The sequence below is a fragment of the Gossypium hirsutum genome, chromosome A10 (assembly GCF_007990345.1).
Source record: "Gossypium hirsutum isolate 1008001.06 chromosome A10, Gossypium_hirsutum_v2.1, whole genome shotgun sequence".
Classification (NCBI taxonomy): domain Eukaryota; kingdom Viridiplantae; phylum Streptophyta; class Magnoliopsida; order Malvales; family Malvaceae; genus Gossypium; species Gossypium hirsutum.
In genome coordinates this window covers 34,166,419-34,172,535 of record NC_053433.1, presented here as the reverse complement: position 1 = coordinate 34,172,535, position 6,117 = coordinate 34,166,419, and the positions used below count along the sequence as shown (strand labels likewise).

At 35.4% G+C, this 6,117-nt stretch overlaps 1 long non-coding RNA gene across 1 annotated transcript; it reads right to left on the bottom strand.

Annotated features, from left to right (window-relative positions):
* Positions 1–927: 927 nt before the first annotated feature.
* LOC107897065 (uncharacterized) lies at positions 928–2,102 on the bottom strand. Its single transcript, XR_001684013.2, has 3 exons — positions 1,394–2,102; positions 1,182–1,285; positions 928–1,099 (listed from the first exon to the last, which is right to left on the bottom strand). It is a non-coding gene; the product is annotated as an uncharacterized lncRNA (long non-coding RNA).
* Between the last annotated feature and the right edge of the window lie 4,015 nt (positions 2,103–6,117).

Below are 6,117 nucleotides of genomic sequence, written 5' to 3'. Positions count from 1 at the left end.
GGGGGGATAAGGTAAGAATCTCAAATCTCTTAGGAATGAAGTTCTCGGTTAATCTTGAAAAGTATCTGGGGTTGCCAAAAATGGTGGTGAGGGGGAAAAAACTTCTTTTCAAAAATTTAAGGACATAATTAAAATGCGTATTGAGAGCTGGAGCACGAGGATACTATCGCAAGGAGGTAAGGAGATTTTTATGAAGTCAATTTTGCAAGTAATTCCCACATATATCATGTCATGTTTTCTGTTATCGAAATCTTTTTTCTAGGGAGATTGAGAGTATGATAGCAATATATCGGTGGTAGAAAGGGCAAGGGCAGAGGGGGATATATTGGTGTGAGTGGAGTAAATGTGTCGGCTAAAAGAGGAAGGGGGAATGAGATCTCGGAGCATGGCCAAATTTAATATATCTTTGCTGGCTAAATAGGGGTGGAGGCTTATAAACCTTCCGAATTCGTTACTTGCTCATGTTCTTAGAGTGAAGTATTTCCCTAGGTCTGATTTTATTAATGCTCAGTTAAGAAATAGTCCATCGTACATTTGGAAAAGCATATGGGATATGAAAGGTATTTTGAAGGAAGGGTTATGCTGAAGTGTGGGTTCGGGAAATAGAATCTCAATTATCATGATGCATGAATCCTCGGGAATGATAATTTTAGATATCTACTTCTGTTATTAATTTGCAACATTCATGGGTGTTAGAACTTATTGATGCAAATGAAAGAAAATGGAAGCATGAGTTAATTAATAATACCTTCTCGGCATCAGATGCAACCCAAATCCTCCGTATTCTGTTGGCAAAAGAGGCCCATGATGATTGGCTGGTGTGGGGTGGTGAGTCTTCAGGGGAGTTCTCCATCTGGAGTACTTATATACTATTACAGATAATTCATGGGTTTTTAGTGCTTATGCTTTACAAACAATTTCTAGTGATTTCTACAAAAAGCTGTGGAGTTCCTTGGGAAAATTAAAATTACAATCTAGAATAGTTCTTGGAATTACTTGCCTACATTAGCTAACATGAAATACAAGAATCTTGTGAACACAACATGCTGTCCTCGGTGTGAAAGGGAGGAAATAGTGGATCATTTGTTTCGAGTATGCCCTGTAACAATTGAAGTATGGTCAGATCTTAAATTTTCGCATTTCCTAAGTAATCAAGATTTGGGGTTTGGACATTGGCTTACTAGGGTTTTTGATGCATGTTCCATCACTCAACGATGGCTTTTCTTGTGCACGTTGTGGGCCATCTGGTGAGGCAGGAACATAAGGGTCCATGAGAGTAAGTTTGCTACAGGGAGAGATATAGCACATTTCATCAGGGGTTACATTGCAGAGATTACTGAGACAGAAAAGAGGAAAATTACAAAAGAAACTGGATTGGTGTGCTAGAGGGTACCATCGGGTTCAACCATTAAAATCAACTTTGATAGCGCTTTTGACGGATAGAGATTTCAATCGGCTTCGGGTATTCTGGCAAGGAATGCTGAAGGGGAAGTGGTATTTTTATGAGCGGAGACCAATGAAGCGGTTTTGTCAGCCTTCGTTGCCAAAGCTATTGCTTGCCATCGAGCAGTGCAAACGGGTATAGAATAGGGTTGGGTGCAAGTAATAAATGAGGGCAATTCATTGTCAACAGTTCAAGAAATGTTAGTCAGCACATCTGGATAAATCGTTAATCGGTGCTTATATCAGATATATACATCAGTTGAGAGACAAATTTCAAAATATCTTTTTCAACCATATACCAAGATCGGTCAATGAGTTAGCCCACAAGATTTGAAAGAAACACTGAGAGGGGGCGAGTCCATTTACCTGGAGGAGGGAGTGGAGAGAGCGAGAGAACCAAAATAAAGAAGGTGAAGCAGTGGTAAGGAACGGAAAAGAGAGTCACTGTGAAGGATGAAAGGGAATGTTATTCACTTCTCTCTGCACTTTGGAACCGTCAAAAATAATTAATTGCAGGTGTTAGGACGGTTACCAAGGATTAAGCTGATTGGGCAATGGAACAATGATGTAGACTTTTTTGGAATTTTCTTTTTTGTTCTGATATTGTTTTTACATAAGTTTGGGCCTTTTATTTGGGTGTGTGTGAGTTTTTTTTTTTAATTCTGTAGATTTTTTTGGTTTTTGTTTGCTTTGGATTTGAAAGTAATAAAGGCCCAATTTGTTTTATTCAAAAAAAAAAATTTCCCCGGAAGACTCTTATCCATCTTATTTTTATAGTTTTCTTTTTTGCAATTAAAATGATTATTAACTTGATTTTTTTAAATAATCTCATTATAGATTATGATCATATCTGTTATTTTGACACAATACTCAGAACTACTCATAGCCCCTCCCCAACCCATAAATCGGAGGATAATGGACTTTAACGCACTCGAATCGACGTCCTCTTGCATTGTCAACAATACCCATGCTAATCAAGCTAAGACTCAATCTACATTAACTTAATTTTTTACATATTAAATAAATATAATATAATTTGTTTGAGTAAACTAAAAATTTTAAAAGTAACACATATGAAGCATATGATGTAGCTAATTGATTTTTTTTACATATCAAGTTAAATTTAAAATAATATACTATTTTATTTTATATAAACTTTATTAAAATATAATTTGTTGGGGTATTAATTTAAAAATTTTAAAACTAACACATATGAAGCAATTAGTTATTAAATATTATATTATATTTATTTAAACTTTTTAAAATTAGCATAGTTTTTTTTAATATAATATAAATATCTCGATGCATGTACCGTATACCAATAAAATTGAAACAAATCAATATAAATAAAATATTAATAAATCAACATTATTTAAATAATTAATATTGATCTATAATCTAAATTGATATTTTTAAATTGATATTTTTGCCAAACTTCGAATAGAATAAAACTTTTAAAGGGAAAAATAACATTTATGGCTTATTAATAAATTTAGGGGTAAATTACTCCAACATTCACTTAACTTTTGATTTAGACAGTCACCTTTCAAAAAATAACAAATCAGTCATTAACGTTAGCAAAAAGTGATAAATCAATCACCCACTAACGTTTTCTGTTATAGGCCTAACGGAACAGGTGTCATGGCTAGTTAACTTGCCATGTTTAACATGAGGAGTTAAAGGGTTTAAGGTTGGATGGGTGAGTGTGTAACACCCCAAACCCAGCCCAGACGTTATGGCCGGATCCGACATGCCATATCGAAGCGTTCAAAACATTTTATATTGTTGATCCAGAAAAACTTACTTAGTGTTTTAAAAGATAATTTCAGTATAGGTTAAAGTGAATGGAAGCTGTGCACCAGGTAGGAAATCGAAAAAGAGGAGGTGAGTCCATCGGACTGCTTAAGTACCAAGCTCCCTTCGGATCCAATCCTAGACATGCACACCGCCATTGCCACACCTTAACGTCATGTATATTTCTAGGAAACCGATTTGATTAAGTCCTTTTTAGGAAAAGTAATTAATTTTGGAAAATATCTTCATTGCGGAAGCTTTGCTTGTTGTTGTGTTATTTTGAAATCAATTACTGTTTTTTTAAAACGCGCCCTAAAGCTATCCAATTCCAACAGTTAATATAAGTAATACCTATCTTAACAAAACATATCAAAACCATCAAAAATAATTAAGCGGCCTTATTACAACTTAAAACCCAAATCATAAAAATAAAAGAAAAGATGTCCAATTCACCGGAAGAAAACAGGAATTCGCAGAATGTATGGCCACTCCGAATTCCCTCACAGCTCCAAGCCCACTATGGTTGGGGTTTACCTACGTGGATGAAAAATAAGGGGTGAGTTTGGGAAAACTCAGTGTGTAAAATAACCCAACCATAGTCTAAATCAGCTCAAACCACAGAAACAGAATAAGTTTGCCTTAGCCCAGAACAGAAATTCAGAATAAAGCCCATAGGCCCATAACAGAACAAAACAGATATTACATGTTTATGCAGAAACCCAACCATATCCAACCGTATACACCCCTGTACCAACCTTACACCGTGTGGGGAGACAACTCGACCCACCCAACCGCTACACACCACAGAATTCACAGCATGGCTGCCAGAACAGATAATGTAACAGAGTCACCAGATACAGATAATCGTGGCAGAGCCACTAGAACAGATATATGTGGCAGAGCCACCAGATCAGATAATCGTGGCAGAGCCACCAGACCAGATATATGTGGCAGAGCCACCAGATCAGATATTTGTGGCATAGCCACCAGGACGCTTCCTCCATAATATGACCCATGTCCCCATGCAACAGAAATAATATGTCATGGCATACGTATACAGAAACAGAACATCATGCTTTTCAGAAAAAATAACCCTAGGGGTATAACGATAATTTTGCATACATTGGGGTGTTCAAGTAATTTCACTATTCTTAAGGTTTTCATACATAACATAGCCATTTACGTACGATCAGAAACACTTACCGTGTTTTCTTACCAACTTGGGCCCGTTGGCCCATTATCCCGTTTTTGGCCCATTAAGCCCAAAAACATCAAAATGCACAGAATCGCGCACTCTACAGTCTTATCACTTTAATTTACCATATACATCAAACTATTAATCTCATGAGCATTAGCACACTTGCAAGATCTCAAAATACCAGCTTTTCGGCTTTTGCCGATCTAGTCTATAAGAGGGTGTTAGTTACACACCTGTTTGCGACGATATGCTGACGAGATCCACACACGAACTGCCTACAATTGGATTACTAACACGTTAATCTAACTATTCAAACACGAACTACATATTAACCCCATACCATATTCGGCCAACCACACCTACAGATCATAGTAAGCTTATAAGAAATAAATAAGCAACTCATTAACAAATTTTTGTCAATGTTTACCACATAATCAAAATTTCACTACAAGCTGTCTTCTTGAGCAACAGTCACTAAATCATTTATAACTGGAGGTAAGAAACTCCAAATCAAGTTCTGTTAATTTTCCCTGAAAATAGACTCATATATCTTCTATCCATAAAATTTTCAGAATTTTTGGTTTAGCCAATCAATACCAGAGTTTTCTCAAAGTTTCCTATGTTTCACTCTTTGACTAATCTGACCACTCTTATTTACGAATCAAATTTCTCATTGTACAGAATTCAAAATATGTTCTCGTTTATTTCATTTGAAACTAGACTCATTAAGTTTTAATTACATAATTTATTCAGCTTCTAATTCATCTCCCACAATTTATGGTGATTTTCTAAAGTCACGTTACTGCTGCTGTCCCAATCAGATTTATTACCAAATCACTCTTTCACACATACCTTGCATGCATGTTATTTAAACATCTATATCACCAATCAATCATCACATATCTATGATTTTACTTAAGTATAATCTCCATTTCATCATTTTAAAGCACAACATGTTAGCCGGTTTTTCCCTTTAGCATCTAAGGCACATGCATGCTCATTTGTTTGGCTCAAGTTCACCTATCTTCCATTTTTCATCAAAAGAACATGAAACAACAACCATTTCCTTCATTTTAATTCAAGACTAAATGCTCACAACACAACTAAAAACCAAAATATGCTTCAAGAGTTAAGGTACAATCAAGAAGAACTCATGAACCTCAAAATAGAAGCAAGGTACCAAGAACGTACCTTCAATTTTCCTCCTCCTAGTGACCGAATACTCAAGAGCTTTCTCCTCTCCTTTCTCTTCTCTAACTTTCGGCTATGATGAACAAAGATGGACAAAACTTTGTTCTTTTCATCCTTTTTTTATTTTATTACCCAACATTTTATGACACAAAATAACCTATATTATTTGTGCCATACCTATGCCATAATGTCAATAAAAAAAATGCCCATAACGCTTATCATGCCCATCATGGAACATTTACCTAACCCATTATAATTTTTTTTATCAATTTGTACCATAAATTATTAATATCAAGTGCACATATTGTCTACCACCAACATGATGACCAGCCACTACATGTAAAATGGGAGGTTTGACATGCAAATCCTCCTATTTTGCACTCCTATTTATTTGGCCACTACAAATTAGCCTATAGCATTTTCAAACATTTTCACATAGGTTCTATTTCATAATTTCACTCCTTTTTTCTTATGGAACAAAAATTAACTAA